General features: G+C 35.2%; 1 long non-coding RNA gene across 1 annotated transcript; it reads right to left on the bottom strand.

The window, feature by feature from the left end:
- Positions 1–1,796: 1,796 nt before the first annotated feature.
- Positions 1,797–16,813, bottom strand: LOC115941884 (uncharacterized). Its single transcript, XR_004076562.2, has 3 exons — positions 16,634–16,813; positions 5,316–5,478; positions 1,797–4,902 (listed from the first exon to the last, which is right to left on the bottom strand). It is a non-coding gene; the product is annotated as an uncharacterized LOC115941884 (long non-coding RNA).
- Positions 16,814–23,206: the final 6,393 nt, after the last annotated feature.

Genomic DNA, 23,206 nt, shown 5'->3' with positions numbered 1-23,206 from the left:
AATCTTAAGTATTTACACACAAAATAACAGATCTTCAAAAATGCAGTTTTTAAAAAACCTGAAATAATTGAAAGGAGAAATAGGCAAATCCATAAGTATAGCTGGAGACTTCAACAGTTCTCTCTTGGTTACTGACAGAACAAATAGAGAAAAGTAATCAATAAAGAGAAGGAAACAACACCATCAGCCACCTCAACCAAGAACAGAAATCATATTCGTTTTAAGCACACATGGAATATTTCCTCAAATAGACCACATACTGGTCCATAGACTAGATTTTAATAAAATTAAAATAATTAAATGCCATACAAAGTATGATCTCAGACCAAATGGAATTAAACTAGAAATTAGTGACAGAAAAATTTCTGAAATATAACCAATATTTGGAATTAGCCCTCTTGTAAATAACCTATTGGTCAAAATGAAATCAGAAAGGAAATTAGAAAATATTTGAAATTAGACTTAATTATAATATCAAAATTTGTGGGCCTCAGTTAAAGCACTTAGTGAGAAATTTAAAGCATGAACATATGTTAGAAAAGAGGAAAGGGCTCAAATCAATGAATTAACCTTTCATGTTAAGAAATTGAAAAGGGAAGAACAAATTAAACCTCAAGCAGCAAGGAAAATGATAATAAATACAGAAATCAATAAAATTTTAAACAAAAAAGTAGAAAACATAGGGAATATCAACAAAATCAAACCTGTTTCTTTGGAAAAATCAATAAAAGTATAAACATCCAGTAAGAATAATCAAATAAAAGGAAGAAGATACATCTACTTATCTTAGGAATAGAACACACTACTACAGATCAAGTAGACATTAAAAGACAATAAGGAGAAATTAGGAAAACAAACTTATGCTGCTAAATTTGGTAACTCAGATGAAAGTATCTTTGATTCTTTGCAAGATAAATGCAAACTACCAAAGCTTATTAAGAAGTAATAGATAACCTGAATTATTCTAAATCTATTGAAATAATTACATTCCTAGTTCAAAACATCCCCATACAGAAAAATCTAGGCCTAGAATTTTCCAGAAAGTTTTCAAATGAATACTGATTTTGCACAATGTCTTTCACAAAATAGAAGCTATAGGGACACTTTGCAGGCCACTCTAAAAGGCCAGTATTACTCTGCTACAAAATCAGAAAAAGAGTTTCCAAAAAAAAAATTAGATCAATATCCCTTATAAACATAGGCAGAAAAATCCTTAATGTTAGCAAATTGAATCCAGGAATATAAAAGAAGTGTAAATACATCATGATCCAATAGGGTTTATCCCAAGAATGCAAGTTGGTTTAGCAAAAATCAATCAGTGTGACTCACCATATCAACACACCTTTCAAGATAAAATCACGGGATTGTTTTACTAAAGTATTGAATAAAATTTAACATCCATTCACTATAAAACCCATAGGAATAAAAGGGAATGGCTAAAAGATATGTAGTTAGTGGTTCAAGACTGAATGTTTTCTGCCTGAAAGAAGGAACAATAAAAGGATGTCTCCTCTTACCACTTCTATGTAGGATGGTAATGAAGGTCCTAGAAAGTACAATAAGGTAACACATGGAATATTTCGATGTCTTAGTGAAAGATTACAAACTAGCACCAATTCTCATTCCTCCCTTTTCCCCAGCTATCTAATGGAAGAATGCACAAAGTTTATCTTATGCATTTTTGCATCACCAGCATCAAGTACAACACCTAATACAGAGGTGGGCACAATTAAATAAAAAACAAACAGTAAATAGCCAGCTACTTTTGCAATTTATTTTTGCTTAAACTTTTATTTTTTAAAAAGTTGTTTAACTGAAAACATGCTGCTGATTTTACTGATTTACTGTGTTCCTATCTTCTTTTTCTTTCGATTTATTTTGTTCTTAACAACTGAATTGTCATTTGACTTACTAAGTAATAAGAAAATACATTGTATTTCATTTTTGAGTCCTTTAAAAACCAGTTTTCTGGATACAATTTTTCATGTTCAATTTTCTGCTAATCTGGGAAGCACATGCTTCACAATTGTGTCCATATGTATTAGTTTTAGAAAACCTAAATGATTTATATCAATTTTTATTTCTGTTCACCATAAATTACAAACTCTCCAATCATGAAAACTATTGTCACTAAATCATTAGATATCCTTAATATATTCATATCATACAAAAATGGCCTATGATTATTTAGAAACTGTTAATAAAACTTGAAAATATTACTTGAACACAATAATAATTCACAACTCTTAGGTGTATATCAGTCAACTGCTTAATCTTTTGTGTTAGTTTTAAAAGTCTCATTTTTAAGGCAGTTATCAGTGTCGAACAAATACATAGTTTAATTAGAAGGTGATTTAAGAACTTTTTTTTTTTTTAGATTTTATTTATTTATTTGACAGAGAGAGACAGCGAGAGAGGGAACACAAGCAGGGAGAGTGGGAGAGGGAGAAGCAGGCTTCCCACCGAGCAGGGAGCCCAATGCGGGGCTCGATCCCAGGACCCTGGGATCATGACCTGAGCCGAAGGCAGACACTCAACGACTGAGCCACCCAGGCGCCCCTTAAGAATTTTTTTTAAAAAGTCATGCTTCTTTCACAACATATATATCAAGTCTCATTTAATTAGTCAACTTTTAAATTATCATGAAGCATGGTTTAGTAGGAAAACACGGAATGAGGGTCTGAACACCTGGTTTCTAGTCCAATTTAATGACCTCCTAAAGGTCAGATATTTTGATTTCTACATTTTATAGAATATATTCTATATTTTCCATAGCATCTGTTATGAATGATAGTAATTCCTAACCTTGAATATTGCTTTACATTTTAAATATGCATCTTATATCATAAAATACATAAGGAAGTCTCATGCACTGAAACAATATCACCTTTCCATAAATGGAACCCAATATCAAGATATCAGGTAAATGGCAAAGTATGATTTAGAACATCAGTGAACACTTCTCACTCCAATTGCTTCTACTGAATGCGGGAAGCAATGTGTAAGAAGTAAACTGAGCAATTCACTAAATGAATTCTAATATGTGAGTGAGAGAAACATACATTTTCTGAGCAGTGCTGTATGCTCTAAGGTAATTGTTTAGTAATGGGGCACCTGAGTGGCTCAGTTGCTTAAGCGTCTGACTCTTGATTTCATCTCAGGTCATGATCTCCAGGTTGTGGGATTGATCCCCATAACAGGCTCCACATTCAGGGTGGAGTCTGCTTGTCCCTCTCCCTCTGCTCCTCCCTCGCTTGTGAGTGCTCTCTCCTTTTCTCTCTGTTTCAAATAAATAAAATATTTAAAAAAAAAAAAATAATTGTTTAGTACCAACCCAAAATCCCACTTGGGGTTTCCAAGTCCATGAGTTATCTCCCGCCATCTTGATAAATTTCCTTTAGATTTAAATACCCGGAGGTCAAGTAGGTGTGAATGACCCTATGCTCCTTGTTTCAGTGATCAAGCTGAACCAATCAGAATTTTTTCCTAAAAATTTGGAATTGGGTTGCAGAGGGGTGCCATTGGTCATTAAAATTAGTTAACAAACATGGAAATAAACTGAGTTGCACACAAAGTAGAGTACTTAGAAATAAGATCCATTAACTATTAATGTAGATGTCCCAGGACACACCTGGTTTCTGACCACCCTGAGAACTTTTATTTTTTGTTGTTGTTGTTTATTTCTTTAAATAATTGATGTATGATTGACAAAATTGTAAGATATTTAAAGTGTACAATGTGATGATTTGATATATGTATATGCTGTGACAAGATTGCCCTCATCGAGTTAATGAACATATCTATCACCTACAGATTGATTGATTGGTGAGAATATTTAAGTTCTACTCCCTTGGAAAATTTTAATTATACAGTACAGTATAATCAGTTATAGTCACCATGTTATAAGATCCTCAAACCTTATAACTGAAAGTTTGTATCCATTTACCAGCCTCTTCTTATTTTACCCAGCCCCTGACAATCATTTTCCTATTCTGTTTCTGTGAGTTTGATTTTCTTTCTTTTTTTTTTTTTTTAAGACTCCACATATAAGTGGTACCATATGGTATCCTTCTCTGTCTGGTTTATTTCACTTAGCATAATGCCCTCAAAGTCCATCCATATTGTTGCAAATGACAAGATTTCCTTATTTTTTAAGGCTGAATAATATTCCTTTGTATATATATAGCTGACTCTTGAACAATATGAGTTTGAACTGTGCGAGTCCTTACAGTCAGGTATCTTGTAGTACAGTAGTGTAAATGTATTTTCTCCTTTTTATGGTTTTCTTAACTTTTTTTCTCTAACTTATTTGTTGTAAGAATACAGTATATAATACATATAACATACAAAATGTGTTAATTGGCTATGTTATTGGTAAGAGTTCTGGTCTCTAGTAGGCTAGGCTATTAGTTAAGTTTTTTTTTTTTTTTTAAAGATTTTATTTATTTATTTGACAGAGAGAGAGACAGCGAGAGAGGGAGTACAAGCAGGGGGAGTGGGAGAGGGAGAAGCAGGCCTCCCACTGAGCAGGGAGCCAGATGCGGGCTCGATCCCAGGACCCTGGGATCATGACCTGAGCCGAAGGCAGACGCCCAACGACTGAGCCACCCAGGTGCCCCAGTTAAGTTTTTGAGGAGTCAAAAGATATGCAGATTTTTCATTGTGGGGTGGGGTTGGTGCCCCTAACCCTCACATTGTTCAAAGGTCAACTGTATATACCACATTTTCTTTATCTATCCGTCTACAGACACTTAGGTTGTCTGAATACTTTTAAATACTCATCGAATCACATGAGATGTATATCTTTAAAATAACATCTCCCTTTTCAATCCTTTCAATCTGTCCACAAGTTTTATTTGAGAGAGATGGAATGATTTCCAGTTCTTTGCCACCGTAAAATTCCTGTAAAAGAGAGGTTAAATAAGTTGTTAAAATCCCACAACAAAAAGACATGAGACAAAAAATGGCAGTAATGGGAGTCATTATTTCTCAAAAGAAAGAAGTATTGATAAGAATGATATTCATTGATAATAATGGATTCTTTTTTTTTTTTTTTTAAGATTTTTTATTTATTTATTTGAGAGAGAGAATGAGACAGAGAGAGAGAGCATGAGACGGGGGAGGGTCAGAGGGAGAAGCAGACTCCCTGCCGAGCAGGGAGCCCGATGCAGGACTCGATCCCGGGACTCCAGGACCATGACCCGAGCCCAAGGCAGCCGCGCAACCAACTGAGCCACCCAGGCGCCCCAATAATAATGGATTCTTAAACATTGAAGTTCCATAAGAGTGGGAGGGGGACAATGATTCTATTTTACCTCGGAAAATGTGTATCAATTGAAGTTTAATAGCCAAGATGAGTGAGTAGTTTCCTTCCTCAAGATACGGCAGTTACAGTTCCCTCCATTTGCTTTCTGTTTTGTCTTTCCCAAGTCCCCCATCTCCAAGGGGCAGGTATTGGCTAGATGAGCACTTCCTTACCTGAAGGTGAAGCAGATTGTTATCTTCAATGGCAGAGATGAGAAACCTCTGCCAAGTACCATGTTGAAGTAGGAGAACATCCTTATAAGCAGAATTTCTTTTAATCAGTCTTTGGAAGCCACTTCCGGTACTGATTTATGTACGTATGGTTTGTCACTAATGTAATTATGCTTCTGGAATGGATTATGTTTTAATTTTAGAATTCCTTGGCCTTGGTTACAATTTTATGACTACCTTAAGCCTTACTCAAGGGCATAATTTTTATAAAGCAATCAAGTGCAAACATTAGGTAAAACCAAGGGTCATTCATCCTCTCCTCTTCTCTCTGCAAGCAGTACTTTTATAGAGCTTTCAGAATCTGTAGAGGAGTGCACAAAACAATTTCCTTTTACTGCTGGAACTGTTTCTCCTATTGGACTGTTCATTAATTATGCCAATTATATTTTGAATGGTACTAAAAGGTGCAAAGGGTAAAATATGAATCAGTATATGATTTTAGTACTTGACTTTGTCCAGAATTTTATATCCCTTTAGGGTTATTTCTGCTCAAAACAAAGTATCTATAAAAATTATCTATATTATTATTTTTATTTCTAAGCTACATATATTGAACTCCTCAAAAGTAGTATCCATTCAGCTCTTAATAGAATCTTTTATATTCAAAACATGCATATGCTTTATAATAAGATGAACATATGAAAAATAAGAGAATCTTCAAAGTAAATGTTGAGCAAAGGAAAAAAATGGACATTCATGCACCCACCACTCAGCTTGAAGAACAGAACATTACAATAACCTGAAGTCACCTTTGCCAGATTTCATTTCTCTGTATTGACCTAGAAGTAATCACTATCCTCTTCCTGAACTGTGTACCCATTATTCCTTTGCTTCTCTTTATAATTTGTCCATTTTTATGTGTATTTTAACAAAATATTGGTTAGTATTACTTGTGTTTGAATTATATAACTATAGAGTCACTGTATATATTTTTAAACCCTTTTTTTTTTTTGCTCAAAATGACATAAGATTTATCCATGTCGGTTTATGTAACATGCTCCATAGGTTCATTCTCTATATCATTCATTATCACTGTTGTAAAGTATCAGATTATAGGAGATTATTTTTTTAATCTGTTGATAGACCTTCAGTGCTGCTGTGAATATTGCTCTATCAGTCTCCTCTTGCCACATGTGAAAAGTTTCTCTAGGGAAGAAATTCCTCAAATTCTCCATGGAGTAAAACATGCATATCCATCTGTCATACTGGAGTAAACGGTTGGATATGCTCACAGGAGAAGGTGACTAGCCCATGGGTTCTAGCTGCATTCTGCTAGCCCTTCCCTTTCCCCTTGAGGGCTGAAGCGGAGAAGTCCTCAGGCACACAGATAACCTATTCATGGTATTAATATGCTGGAATGATACACAGGAATGAATTCTAACATCTATGGGGTTAATCATCTTAATTTTTTTGAATAATGCCAAATAGTTTCTGAAGGGTTATATCAAAGTAGTAGTGGGAAACAGATGTAACAACTAAATAAGGGTAATTGAAAGTAACGTAATAAATAGTAACTTAACATTATTAACTTAATAACAAATAATTTTAAAGTCATAGGCAGAGAAGAGAGGAGGGCAAAGCACCCAGGGTCTCAGAACCTTCAGGGAGTTACTCCTCAGCATAGGCCTAAATGGAAGGGACGAGGGGAGTGAACTGTTACAGAAACCTAAGGGACAGTCACTATAGAAGAGAGCTACCTGACATATAAGTGTCTGTGGCCTTAAGTAGAGGGACACACCTGGATACTGAGGCCTGGCACACCTCCTCACACTCATATCATGCCCACATCTTGCACTGCCATGTAACATGAAAAATTATATAAGTAGTTTTTTTCTGAAATTGAACTACCTTTTCATTTCTAGACTAAAACACAATTTGTTATTTAGCTGGATTTGAATTTTTGGGGGTGGAGGGGCAGAGGGAAAGAGAGAATCTCAAGCAGGCTCAACACCCAGCAGGGTCTGACGTGGGTCTGCATCTCAGGACCCCGAGATCATGACCTGAGCTGAAATCCAGAGTCAGAGCCACCCAGGAGTCTCATAGCTGGATTTGATTTTTTTAATGTTTGTTTTGGATTTTTGCCTTTATGTTGAGGAGGGTATAAACCTGTAATTTTCTTTCTTGTAATTTCCTGGGTTTGTTATCATGGTATATGAGGCATAAAATACTTTCCCCTTTCTTATTGTCTGGAAAAGTTTGTGGAAGATAACATCACCTGGTTCATAAATGCTGGGTAGAGTATCTGCCTTGGCCTGATGCTTTCCTTTGTGGGAAAATATCTAACAAGTGACCATATATTTTAATTGATGGAAGACTATTCAAATTATCCTTTTCTTAAATTACATTTGAAATTTTCAGCTGCTTTTTTTTTTTTTAAAGATTTTATTTATTTATTTGAGACAAAGAGAATGAGAGGGAGGAGGGTCAGAGGGAGAAGCAGACTCCCCACCGAGCAGGGAGCCCGATGCGGGACTCGATCCCGGGACTCCAGGATCATGACCTGAGCCGAAGGCAGTCGCCCAACCAACTGAGCCACCCAGGTGCCCCGAAATTTTTAGCTGCTTTTAAGTTTTTTCTCTAAGTTATGCATTTCACAGAAGTGTCAACATTTATTGCCATGATATTTGTCCAAATACGGAGTTACTTTTTAATCCATCCCCACTTTATGTATTGTTCTATCTCCCTCTTCATTTTTGGTATTATTTGTTTCATTTCTCTCTCTCTCAGCTGGGATCAGTCTTGCCAAATAATTTTATCGGTTTGATTATGTTCCTGAACAAGCTAATTTTGGGTTTCATTCATTGTCTAGATAGGTTTTAATATCATTGATTTTTATTTTATTTTTATTTTATTTATTTTTTGAGTTTTATTTTATTTATTTATTGTAATTAACATGTATTATTTGTTTCAGTAGTACAGGTCGGTGATTCATCAGTCTTATAGAACACTCAGTGCTCACCACAACACATACCCTCCCCAGTGTCCATCACCCAGCCACCCCATCCCCCAACCCCCCTCCCCTCCAGGAACCCTCAGTGTGTTTCCTAAGATTAAGAGTCTCTTATGGTTTGTTTCCCCCTCTGGTTTTGTCTTGTCTCATTATTTCCTCTACTTTCATATGAGTTTTTTTTTTTTCCCCTGTTCTTGCTTACTTTTTAAAATTTAGACATTTAGCTGATTGATTTTTATAGTAGCATTATAATATTATTCAGTGCAAAGAATAATTAATTTGGTATTTTTTAATTTCCAGAATTGTTTTTCTTTCACCAATGAGATTAAATTTCCATTTTTGGTAATATTCTTGTGGTTTTTGTTGTTATATTTTTGGTACTTAATTAAGTTATATTTTTACTTAATTTCATTTTTGTCAGAAAATATTTCCTGTATGAAATGAATTATTTGATATTACCAATGCACAAATTATATGACCTCCTTCTTGTTTTTGCTTTTTAATATGTACATGAAAGGCATGTGTGTTCTCCAATTTGGGGATGCAGTGCTTCATATATTCCCACAGATGTTCCTGAAAAAATCCATTTCTCTATTGACAATTTTTTTTTCTGTAGTTGGTCTGCAATTACTGTAAGCTATGTATTAAAATCACCACCAAATGGGGAGATTTTATTTTCATTTTGAAGTTATGCCATTAAGTGCATGCAATTTCAGAATTGCAATATATTCCTGATGCTTTGAATTTTTACTAATTTTTACTAATAATTCATGACCCTCCTATTTCTAATAATTCTGAAAGTCTGTATTATATGGTATAAATACAGCTATTCCTTTATCATCATTATTTGGTACAATCAATGTTTGTTTAGATTTACCCACATGTTGATCACTTTCTTGACTAGCTACTTTTTTTGCCACATTTAATATTAGCTCATTTTTTCTTCTTCCCGAAATCGATCATTTATAAGTTCCTCTTCTAAATGTTTTGGCCTTGTATTAATGTGTTTTAATTTCCCCTTGGTATTGAAAGATAGTTCAAATAAGATGGATAATATTAACCTATTATTTCTTATTTAAGCAACTGAAGATATTATGCTGCTATTTTAATAGTTTCACTTTTATTGTTGAGAAACAAGCATCTGCCTAAATGTCATTCTGTATTAGTAAACTGCTTTCCTTTGATTTATTATAGGGAATTTCCCTGATGTTTTGTGTTTGACAGCCTCACTATAATGCATCTGAGCACTGATTTCTTTCTATTTATCTCATTTGGCTTCTGGTCTTCCTAGACCCAACAATTAGTGTTGTTGTTTTTTTTGCCCAGCTTTGTAACATTCTAAGCCAATATCTTTTCAAAATGCATCCTCTAATTTATATTAGATTTTTTTCTCTTTTTGCCATGGCTTTCTGTGCTTCATCCATATTTTTACATAATTTTTTCTATGCTGCATCCTGTTATCTCCTTCAGAAGTATATCTTCTACCTCACTCATTTATCTTTAGCTATGCTTAAACTACTGCCTGATTAGTTGATAGAATTCCTTTTGTAAGTAATTTCTATTATTCTATTTTAGAAGTTTTTGAAGTTATTTCCTTTTAGTTTCTAATATACACAGGCAGTTTTATAGCTTCTTATCTCATTATTGTACTTTGATTACCTACTTATATTTCCTTAAGCGTTCTAAAAATATTTTATATCTTTACTCATTTCATTCCAATGTCCAGTCTTGTAGTATGTTTTTTTCTTCCTTTTCTCACTTATCTTGATTTGTTTCTATATACACTTCATATTTTTTTTTCAAAGTCATGTTTATGAAGCATAGTTTGGAATGGATTTCTATAGTTTAGAGTATTTGCTTTTTGTGTTACAGGCACTGTGTTTTGCATTACCAACCCGGAACAGATTTAAATTTAATTCTCAACTTACATTGTTTTTTTGGTGGAGGTGAATTATGAATCCTAGCCCAAACCCACTTGAGAGCCAGAATTTCTTATAAATTATAAGGGAGGCTTTATTTTCCCCTGTGCCCAAGGGAATGCCTTTATTTCTTTACCACCTTTCTTTAAGAGGTCAGTCTCTCTACCTCCATCTAAGTCATTCTAATGAAGAGTTGCTTTTGGTGACTCCCAACTTGATATGGGAGTTTTGCATTTGGTGGTTTTGTAAGCCTCAGCTTTTGTCTCCTGCTGGACTTGAAACTTTAAAGGATCAATTATATGGATAATACAGATAGAGATAAAAATCTGTATTTTTTTTCTATATTACAAGAAATGCTGGAATGATTTACAGTGATGAAAGATGATTCCTCTCTCTTATATATTATTCAGAATGTAGCACCTCGGGAGCCCTCACAGCTTCTGCAGGGTAATATTTCAGAATCAGGAGAAATTATGTACATGATTGATTTCTGGCATTTCTAGGGTGTGGAATTTTGTATATTATAAAAAAGATGACAAGTTACAGGAAATTAACAGATATAAACTTTGCCATCTTAGACTGCTAAGAAATCATCAACTAATATAAGACAGAAGACATTTTTAATTTATTAGGCTTAATATTTAGCATTTGAAAATATGTGTTCACTTTATTATAATTCATTTTTCATGAACATATATTGCCTTCCTTCTAAAGCTAAACTTCTTATGAATTAAGAATAAAAGAGGAAAACTTTATTAAGTTTGGGCCATCAATAAATTTGACACTTAGCAAGGCATTCTATCTGGGTGTTGGTTACAGTAGAATTATGTCCTTTTAATTTGAATCCTGCTCATTTCTTCTTTTGAAAACTTGGTCAGCCTTAAGCAATTGCCTGCCTTGCTGATGGGAGTGCAGAATACGAGCAGAGTGAGAGACTCCACCATGTCATCATCAGACATTATTTTGACATTAAACTTTGCCCTTATCTTATTCTATTTTTAGATACTTACTCCTAAGAGGATGACATTAACAACATCTACATATGAATTTACAAATTCTCTTTGTCTCTTTTTTTCTTTAAATATTTTATTTATTTATTTATTTGAGAGGCAGAGAGAGAGTGGGGGGAGGAGCAGAGGGAGAGGGACAAGCAGACTCTGTGCTAAGCACTGAGCCCAGTGCTGGGCTTGGTCCCACAACCCTGAGATCATGACCTGAGCCTAAATCAAGAGTTGTATGCCTAACTGAATGAGCCACCCAGGCACCTCTCCCTTTGTCTCCTTTATAGAGGAAAACACAACAGGAGGCAAGCAAAGTCCATCAAAAGAGAATGGTAATTAACAATACCAAAAAAAAAAATTACGGGAAGCTGAAAGTCTTAAGTAATCATACGATTGCTGATAGGAATTCCTACTTTCTTCATTTGGAGTCTTTTTTTGAGAAAAAAATGTTAGTGTGAATCAGTTTTGTTGAGGTTTCTCAAATCTAAGATTCATAATAACTCTTTAGAAAATAAATGAAACCAACTATACCAGTTTTAAAATGATTACTGAGAAGTTTGGGATTCTTATTAAAAATTTCACATTGTGCAAGGGTTATATATATTCTGAGGAATATATATGAGTTGAAGAAAGGGGGAAAAATCCTCCATCTTCAAGGGCAGTCTCCGTGAGGTAAAGTTGACCTTATAAAATAGCATTCAAGTGGGTTTTTTTTTTTAAATGATTCATTTATTTAGAAAGCAGTGAACAAAACAAATAGAGAACCTCGTGAGTTTCTAGAAGCTAGAACCTAGTAAGCTTCAAAATTTTAAGTGAGTCCACTCTCAGTATTGAAATTACTGGGAAGAGTCTCTGATGCTTAGTTTTTTGAAGTGAAATTCCCTCCAAGTACAGGATTTTGGTTTTTTTTGTTCCATTTTGTATTGTTTCTTCTCTTATTTGTACTATCAGCCTCCAGCCTGGAATCAACATCCTGTGAACAAGTGCTCCCTTTGTTCTTATAGCAAAGATACGATAGGTATGATCTATTTAACTTTTTAAATTTTTGTTTCTTATATGGCACTTAACATTTTATATTACCATGGATTGTTGGTTTTTAAGAACACTACAATTGATATTTTATATAGCAGTTATCTTGTATAGAATTGGATTACTGTGTGTTTACTATTATATTTAATTGTTTGTAGGAAAAAAACAGTTTACATGTTTATCAATAACTTTGCATAGTATTTATCATTTATAAATCACTTTACATTCATTACTTATCTAATCTTTAAATCAAACCTATAAATTAAGAAAGATAAATATCTGGATTTCTAAAACATTGGACTAAAAGATTATTCATTTAATTTTTTTTTTATTTTACAGGTAAAGAAATTTTTGGTGATTGGCTCATGAGCAGAGTTAGTTTGTGGACATATTAGCATAATTTTAGGTTTTAATGAGGGTGCCTTAAGGACATAAAAGATTTATCAAGAACAAAGTTAACATAGCACAGAGCAGACAAGAGCTTAAAGCCAAGACTTCCATGTTTAATATCCTATATTCTTTTCCACATTATCTTGTGGTCTTGGATTTTTTTTGTTTGTTTTAAATTTCTGACAACAACTTCTTGATTTATTTGATTAGTCTGGCCTCTCCGTAAATAGACTTATTCCGTCAACTTGATGTATTTTTAAATTTAATCTACCAAGTAGAAAATTGAATCTCTCTTGCTATTTTTAAAAACTACTTGTTGACCTCAGTCTTGGTTTTAGCATATTAGAGGAAGTGAGGTCAGGAACATTTGGACTGAAAATCCCAAATCCTGACCTTTAGCTTGAACTGACTTTCTTAAGTGCACAGGAAATTTCTTAGAAAATTTATTTCCAAATGAACCAGATTACTTTCACAGAGAGGGTACAATCAAAACTGTGCATGGTGAATTCAAAATAAAGTAACCCTTATTTCATATTTCTAATTTTTTTAAATAATAAGTTTGCCATTAAAATATCTTCAGAAGCATTTATTTATTCTATAAAAATAATCTGATAATAAACCGAAGTGAACCAGCCTACCTTTTATAGTTTCAGATATCAACACCTCAATTTTAATCAAGTAAAAACCCAGTTCATATTATGATTTGTGTTCATATTCTTACCCCATGAGTGGCTTTGTGGAAAAAAAAAAAAAGCCATTTATTTTTTTTTTAAATATGTCACTTTATATATATGGAGAAGTATAACATGTAATTCAGACTACAAATATAAATAAAAATAATAAAGTCTTAGTAAGAAAGAACAGGACAAAAAAAAAAAGAAGGTAAATCACGAAAGAATTGGAGTAAATAGTTTGAATTGGCTGGGCAAACTCAAATAAATCTGTTAAAAAGTAACTTCATGACTGAGACCCCAACAGAGCCCACAGCTGTGATTCCATAGTGCCATGATGTTTCTACTCTTCTACTTTTGGAAAAGGTATGGTTAGCATAGGAAATTGTTCACATGACTTCTGTGTTTGTTTAGTTGTATTCAGTAGCAAAACAACAGAGAGGGGAAATAATTTTTATTAAGAGTTGGTTGTGTGACGCCTGAGTGGCTTAGTTGGTTAAGCGTCTGCCTTCGGCTCAGGTCATGATCCCAGGGTCCTGGGATCGAGTCCCGCATCGGGCTCCCTGCTCCGCGGAGAGCCTGCTTTTCCCTCTGCCTCTGTCTCTCTCTCTGTCTCTCATGAATAAATAAATAAAATCTTTAAAAAAAAAAAAAAAGAGTTGGTTGTGTTCCTTTATAACCATAAATTTATCCAGTCTTCGAAACCTAACTATAGACATGATCATCCACATATATGGATTAGTAAATTGAGTGTCATTGGTTGGCAGGAAGTCAACTCTGTAACATGGATTAGCACACAGGAATTGTATTAAGGAATGCTCTTAGGGTCAATAATTGTACTGAAGGGACAAAAGTAGATGGGCAGGCAGAGGACTTAGACAGTAGAATAGCCTCCATTGACACCAGGAGACTCCCATAGCTGGAAGAGCCATTCAGAGGTGTCCTGAGTTGACATAAAGGGTTTGGGTCCTTATGTCATTGCATTGACCAGTCATTGGATGTTGGCCACCCTTGCAAGAAGTGATATGACCTTGAGCAGGTAAAGAGGCTCTTTACAGCTAAGGGTTATTCTTGGAGAGAGCTGACAGCTTATATCTCTCAGTTGGCAACCGTCTAAGGAGTTAGGGAATTTAATACTTTAGCTTTAAAAGGAATCCAGTTGTAACAGAATAGCATCCCATGCATTGTTAGGATTCACTTGCTTCTATAGGGTCTATAATTTATACCATCAGGATTCTGCTGGATTTCTTTTCCTGGGAGAAGCTGAGAGGAAGGTTAATGGAATAAAAAAAAAAAAAATCCTGTGTTGCTATAGCTGTTTACAAGGATGTGATTGATACTCATTTTCTCCCTCCTCCACTGCTCATTCTAGATTCTTCTCACCCTTGGCTACAACCTTAGTTGGTCTAGGCATCTTATCATGGTGAGGTTACCCAGATCTTCATCCCTGAGAAGTCTAAATTTTGGGTTCTTACGGCTTTCTCAGGCTACAGCTTCTTCATTTGTCCATTTACCATCAAAATTGGACAAATGAGTCCTAAGGATGCCCAAGTGGATCACATGGATGCTAAAGGTACCCACAGTATACAATAGTAGCCATACCTCCTTATGATGATCAGGGCCAATTATCCCCCTAGCCTCACCCCAAGAAGATGATTCTTCTTATTTGTTCTTTTAGCAAGCAGAGTCTAAACATCCTGATTTCCAGCTGCAGTTTGGTATCATTGCTGTGACCTTCTCTGTGGCAGCATTCCTTATTTGGGAATCAGAACTTCTAAAACCCACAGAGCTCAGAGTTACAGAGAAAAAAAGCACAAGATCACTAAATGGATTACCGGGAGTGTTGGTATATGAAGCTACTTCTATGTCTAGATTTCAAGACTTAAGTATTTTACCTGGGAGGACAGAGCACCATACTATGGTCACTAATTTAATGAGTATCCTTAGCCTGAAGGAGGATACCTCTTGTGCATTAGCCACACCTTCATTAGGTTGTTCTATCACTCTATTAGGTCAGCTGCTTCTGAATAGTGCACTATGTGTTAGGAACCATACATCCATCCCTTGACTTTCCTGTTACAGAGTCAGTCCTTTGGTCTTATGTCATATGGGTTCGTGATTGTTGGAATCAAGAATTTTTCAAGCCCTTGCATAATGGTGCTGACTAAAGTCCTGCTGGCAGGGAAAGTAAACCCATGTTCAGAATATGACAATTCCTGTGCGTATAAATTGCTGTCTCAGAGAGGAAGAGGTGCACTGTAGTCAGTGCCAAGTATCTGGTTCTTCTTGAGGGATGGCTCTCTATTGGGAGCCTAGTAGTTAACCTCTTGCTGGCATACTGGACATTCATCAGCAGCAGTAGATAAGTTAGGCTTGATGAGCAGAAGCCCCTTCTATCAGGTCCATGTGTAGCCTCCATTGCTGCCACCTGGGCTTTCCAATCATGTGCTCCTATGTCAACACTGGGGTAGCTAAAGGCAGGCTGGCACATATCATCTGTCCAGGTAATTCTGTCTACGTAATTTAGTAATGCTTCCTTACTGGATGTTCTCTGATGGGCATTAGCACACAATAACAATAATATTCAAACTTATGTCCACATAGATCCATCGACCCACTTTTCCCAAGTATTCCATCTTGTTCCTGATCAAATGTTTTAGCTTCTCACCACTGCACATGAGTTGCTATATATTTTAAACAAAGGACACTTCTACACAAGACAACTGATACACCACCCAAAACTCTACTAAGAGGATTTCTCCTCTCCACTGTCTTTCAAGACCATCCACAACCAGGACTATCTTGAGCCAACACATCTGTGAACCAAGTTTTGGCTTCTTCCTTTGTTAGCCAGTGTGTAATATTCTCCTGAAGATGGCATGGTCTTGCTCCAAAATCTTGGGAATGTATTGTGATTTTCCCATTGGGTCTTCCCAGAAATGCCATACAGCATCCTTTCCCACTATTGATAGATCTAATAACTCAGACATCTGACCCAGGAGATACTTGTACCTTAGCCTGGACTTTCCATGCTCTGGGCTCTATCCAATCATGACAGCATTTAATCACCCAGTGTGTGGGTCATATTATTACTACCTGGTATGAAATATCTGAGTTTCAGAATCCAAAGGGACCTACCAGACATTTTGTCTCCTTCCTCTGTGGTGGTCTGTCTCTGGAGAAGGGTGTGGACTTGGGCAAGGCAGCTCTCTTCAGATGAAAATAAATCCAGGAAAGGACTTCCAGAGATCAGTTGCAGGACAACCCTTGAGCTGCTGGGCAAAAATACTTCAGTCCCAAAATAGAGATCTGGGTAGCAGAGCATAGAATTCATGACACTGAGGATAAAAATAAAAGTTACTCATGGTCACAGTGCCAGACACAAGGTTGGAACTGTGGTTATGCTTTGCTCCAAAGTCCACTAGATCATGACGAATTAGCTGTCATGTTCAAGCAGACCTTGCTTAACGTGCCATCATTGCACATATATTTCTGTTGTTTGTATATTTATTTAGTGCTTATCATAGATAAACATAACATTTTAGCCATTAGAATTCGTATGCATAAAAAATATTAATTGTACACATGAATCTCTAGATGAGACCTACTTATTTTATTTTTCTGAATGGGCACTTTCATCTCCTTTGCACATAGTGAATGGATTCATTTTAACCATTAAAATAAAATGAACAAGGTTAAATCTGGTAAACATTACTCTGCCTGATTTTGGCATTTCAAAAATGAATTATAGCTAAGGATAATAGTGCTTGTGGAAGCACAGACAAGCAAATACAGTGATTTCCCAGGGCAGACATTTTAAATCATTTAACTTTTTGAAATATAGGTAATGAAATGGTGACTTGCCTCATTTTTTTTTTCTTACAAGAGAGATAATGATTTCCCTATAGGAGCTCATAATGTGGCAAATGTCTGAAGGAATTGGCATAATGGAAAGCGAATGCATTATAGTGCTTATTTGTCTCATTTCTGAAAAAAAATAACATTGTGACAAATTATACTCATTTCACAGTTTATCCAGACATTCTGGAAAGGAACAGAGTAATTATTTCCATTAATGCCACATATCTCCTGAAGACAGATATAAGTCAATTCACCTTAATTTTATATTTTATTATAAAACCCTTAGAAAAAGGGAAAGATTAAATTCATATAAAACAAATCCTCATAATTTCATCCTCATGAGTAATTAAACATGAAAAATGGGATTTTGAGTAAGACTTTTGATACTTCTGTCAGCCAGTGTGTTCCTGTCAAGCAACAAGGGACCAGATTTGACATGCACATAATTTTATTGTCAATTTTATTGCCATTTACAATGCAGTATAGAATGGATTTTTAAAAACATATTCTACTAAGAAGAATTAGCTTGCATAATGGAATCATCTTTTATGTATGTCAATCAAATGACCACTAAATCCATGAATCACTTTATATAGCAAACCATATGAACAAAACAAAATAATTTGAACACCTGAAGCAGAAGGAAAAAAGTTGGAATCCTTTCACATTAATAAATACCGTCCTTCCCTTCTAATGAAGTTGGCGCTTTTTTTTCACCAACAGTAACAATACTTAGCCTATTGTCTTTATTATTGTTGTTTGCATGTTGTATTGGTGGTGCTTCACTCCGCTTTCTAGATTTCAGGAAATAGTTTTAGTGGTCCCTTAAGGTGCTTTCCTCAGGTGAAAGAAGGAATACAGCATTTGACAGCAATAATTACAAAGACAGATAGCTTCACAAAAGTATAAATAGGATCTTCAGAGCTGTCACAGATGAAAGTTTGAAAAATACTTTCTAGAACCAAAAGTGAGTATAAATTAATACATAGTAGTTTTTTTAAGATGAAATTAAGAAACATGTATTACATATATTTTAATTTAATCCTACTATTTCAAAAATGCCAATTACTTGTAGTCTTTAGCTAGTTGAGACTTTTTACCATCTTCATGACAAGAAAAAAAAAAAAATCCAACCAGTCATATAGCTATCCAACCTTAATATTCCATGAAGCACTATTTTAATGACATTTTAAGCTATCTGCAAAGACCCTTTATTTAACTAGGTCATTATTTTAAAATGAAACAATCACCCAGAGTTCTATAATTTAGTAGAAAGAATGTAGGTGTCAATGCAAGACCTACCCTGTTGGAATACCATTTCTCTGCACATTCTCTATTAATTGATTCCTTGGATATCACAAAATAATCTTGAATTCTAAATAGTTTTTGTAACTTGATGGACCTTGACCATGTTATTAGTGAGTATTTCACATTAATTGCTATTGACCATCCATTAAAAAATACAAGTATAAAAAAAGCTTTTGATTTTAACAAATAATTCAGTTAAACATTTTTTTCTCAGTTTGTTCAGAGACATTACTACAAGTGAAGCATTCTCATGTTGTGATCAAAGAGTTACTTGCATTATTTCATTTCATTTTTCTCATTTACAGTCATGCCACATTAAAAGGACTTCTAGTAGAGTGGGGTAGGTTATTCACATAGCTGCTTTACAAGGAACTCTAAACTTTTTGTGCTGTTAAAAGACTTTGCATATTTAACCTTCCCACTGCAAAATGGCTACCAAATGTGCTTTGGGAAGTCTACAGAGGAAAAAAGTTAATTTCTGTGTCTCCTAGTTTCAGGACAGGGAGAGAGAAGCCAGACTAACCTTTGAGAAGTGTTCCCTAGATTGTCCACTGCACGCCTCTCCCCAAGTGCCTCATGGGAGTTTTGTTTTTCCTAATCTAAACTAGGAGTACAACAAAATAAAGCAGCCTGTCACATTGCTGGGAAGACCAAGATTTCCTTACCCTTGGGTATCACTGCAACAGGAGAAAATAGACAATTAGGAAAGGATACAGTACTTCACAGAGTTGGTTCCTTGCATTTGAAAATCAGAAATTAAGTCATTAATTCCAGTGATATTGAAAGAGGTAATTAAAACATAATGGGGGGGCACATCTGGATGGCTAAGTCGGTTAAGCATCTGCCTTTGGTTCAGATCATGATCCTGGAGTCCTGGGATAGAGCCCCACATCGGGCTCCCTGCTCAGTGGGGAGTCTGCTTCTCCCTCTGCCTCTCACCCCATTCGTGCTTGCTCTCTCTCAAATAAATAAATAAAATCTTTAAAAATAATAATAACAAACCAGAAATTATATGAAAATGTTTACCACAATTCTTTAATGACGATGCCATGTTTGGGGAGTGGAGGAAGGTAGCATCTGAAAGGTTGAGTCAGTTATGGATTCTGCCTGGACTACTTTTCAAATTATTCTGACCATCTATTTTAGCTATCTGTTGTGACTAATAAGCCATCCCAAAATTTGTTAACGTAAACCAATTTATTATTATCATCTCTCATAGTTTTCTGGGTCGATTGTGTAGTTCTGTGTAGCTCTCATTTGAGTTTCTTTTATACATACGCAGACAGATGGTGGTCAGGGCTACAGTCATCGCAAGCCTGGACAATATCCAAGAAGGCTCAGTCATATTACTAGTAGAGGAGCTGGCTATCATCTCAGAACTCACATGGGGTTGTCAGTGAGAGTGCCCACAGATGGCCTCTCTATATGGCTTAGGCTTCTTCTCATTAGCATGGAGAGTATGTTCCAAGAGGGAATTTCGCAACTGTGAACATTCCAAGAGGCCCAGAGAGAAGATAAAAGGATTTGACCTCTTATGACCTATCTTCAGAAGTCACACAACATTATCCTGTTGATCAACGTAGTCGTAGGGTCCAAACAGATTCAAGGGAGTAAAGAAATAGACTTCATCTTTTGGTGAGTTAGTGGCAAGGTAAAAGAACAGGTTGGATGGCAGATATTCTTATAGCAGTCATTTGAAAATATAATCTGACACAATTCTAAAGTATGCATCATGCTAATTACAAACCAGTTGTAATATATTGAGACTGAATATGAATACCACTTGGTAAGAAATGGTAGCTTGACAAAATAGGACCACTCTTGTTAAAAAGTTATCAGTTGTAATTATCATAATTACCGATAATGGAGATTTCTGTGAAGCATTCAACCCTCATGCATGCATTACATATCGGTTTCCACTGCATTCTGATAACATGAAAGACCAAAACTACTTGGAATTCCATTCAAAATTATATTATTATATGTTACCATTACATGCTAAAATTCCTCTTCCTAATAATGTTGAGAAAATTCTACTCCTTGTATTGAAATTACAACTTCCTCTCAAGGAACACTTTTTTTTTTTTTTAAAGATTCTATTTATTTATTTGACAGAAAGATAGACAGAAGAGCACAAGCAGAGGGAATGGCAGAGGGAGAGGGAGAAGCAGGCTCTGCACTGAGCAGGGAGCCCGATGCGGCACTCGATCCCAGGACCCTGAGATCATGACCTGAGCCGAAGGCAGACGCTTAACCGTCTGAGCCACCCAGGCGCCCTCAAGGAACACTCTTTTTATCACCTTTAGAAACTCATATTTTCCTACCCAGACCTTACTAATCTCTAATATTGTTAAAGTCAGTTCAGTTTATCCTGCAGTGTTGGTGAATCCACTTTTAGGGAAGGTGGTCAAAGAAGCAGTCGACACATATATAATGGTTAATGTTACCCTCCCTGAACTACCTTTTTTCCTTCAAGATGACCCCTTTCTATGCCAGCAATACCTTCACTGCTGTTTTAAAATATTAACTACTCCCATAGGGGAGAAGAGTCACAGTAAAATGGTTAAGACTATAATGAAGTATAGTTGGTTATGCTGAAAAATGGTGGTTCTCTACATCAGACTTTGTGCATATTATCCTACCTTATTCTATGGAGGTGAGTAACCAAAGTATCAAAAGTTTAATGTCATATTAAAGTTTCCACTTTCTATTGTTTTCTCTGATTCTGGCAATCCCATTCTTAATTCACACTGGCAGTTCTGCGCTTAATGTAAATCCAAAAAATATTCAAAATTAGATTTATGTCAGAGGTATTAAAGTGATTATTTTATAAAATAATTCAACTATATCTTCCCAAGTAAGCAAAAATGTACATTAATTTCAGTTATAAGAACACAATCTATTCTGTGTCAGTTAAAATATTTACAGTTCCGGGGCGCCTGGGTGGCTCAGTCATTAAGCGTCTGCCTTCGGCTCAGGTCATGATCCCAGGGACCTGGGATCGAGCCCCACATCGGGCTCCCCGCTCCGCAGGAAGCCTACTTCTCCCTCTCCCACTCCCCCTGCTTGTGTTCCCTCTCTCGCTGTCTCTCTCTCTCTGTCAAATAAATAAAATCTTTAAAAAATAAATAAAATAAAATATTTACAGTTCCAAATACTGAAAAACCATCTTAGACTTTTTGAAAATAGTAACAGGAATTCACAGCTCATGTGACTCAGTAGCCCAGGTGAAGCTGAAATGATATGTCTAAGACTTGGGCTTTCTTATCTCCAATGACTTTCACTGTATTTGTTCCATTATCAGCAGTCTTCCTTCTTGTGATTTGAGACTTATTCGAAGGCATAGAAAGCACAGAAAAAATTTAATAACAGCTAAAGTTAAGGTTGTTAGATAAAATACAAGATATCCAGCTAAATATAAATTTCAAATAAATAACAATTTTTTGTATTAAACATGACTCAATTATTACACGGGGCATGCTTATTCCAAAAATATTTATTTTTATATGAAATTCAAATTTAATAGGGCATCCTATATTCCTATTTGCCAAATCTGGCAACCCTAGCTGAAGCAGACATTTCAGATCAGTTGTTTTTTGTGGTTTTTTTAATAATGGTGCTGAAATAGTTGATAAACTATGTAAGAAAACTATAACTTTTAATCTTACTCCATGTACCAAAATAAATTCCACATGGACTAGCAAATTAAATGTAACAAATAAAATTATAGTTAGAAGAATATATATGGGGAAATATATCTGATCTTGTGCATGGAAGAGCTTTAGAGGAACAAACCCACAAGAAATAAAATGCTTAATAAAAATGTAAAAACTTCAAGTATTGGAAAACAAAAATCAAACCACACAGTGTAAGAAAAATAATTGTATCATGAGACATGTAAAGGGTTTAACATTTTATTATGTAAATAAATTTGTTCAGAAAGAAATAGGTGAATATACTGTTAGAAAAATAGCAAGGGATACTCTATTACTTCAGGTTTTTAGAGAAACAGAACCAATAGGATATTATGTTTCCTATTTGATATCATACACACACACACACATATACACATAATAGGAGTTATATATATGCATACATATATGTGATAGTTGTATATAATAGATATAGATAATAGAAAGTATATATATTCTTTTTTTTAATATTTTATGTATTTATTTGTCAGAGAGAGGGACAGCACAAGCACGGAGAGTGGCAGGAAGAGGGAGAAGCAGACTCCCCATTGAGCAAGGAGCCCGACATGGGGCTCCATCCCAGGACCCTGGGATCATGGCCTGAGCTGAAGGCAGACGCTTAACCGACTGAGCCACCCAGGCATCCCAAAAGTATATATATTCTTATGTATATATCATTCTTTTATGTATCATAAAATATGAGAAAGAGAGAGTGAGATTTAAAGGAATTGGCTTATGCAATCACGGGGCTAGCAAGTCTAAAATTTGTAGAGTATGCCAGCAGGCTGGAAATTTAGGGAAGAGTTGGTATTGGTTATTTAGTCCAAAATCTATAGACTGGAAACTCAGG

Source organism: Leptonychotes weddellii, chromosome 2 (assembly GCF_054177405.1).
Source record: "Leptonychotes weddellii isolate Sample4059 chromosome 2, ASM5417740v2, whole genome shotgun sequence".
In the NCBI taxonomy this organism is placed as follows: domain Eukaryota; kingdom Metazoa; phylum Chordata; class Mammalia; order Carnivora; family Phocidae; genus Leptonychotes; species Leptonychotes weddellii.
This window is presented reverse-complemented; position numbering and strand designations above follow the sequence as displayed.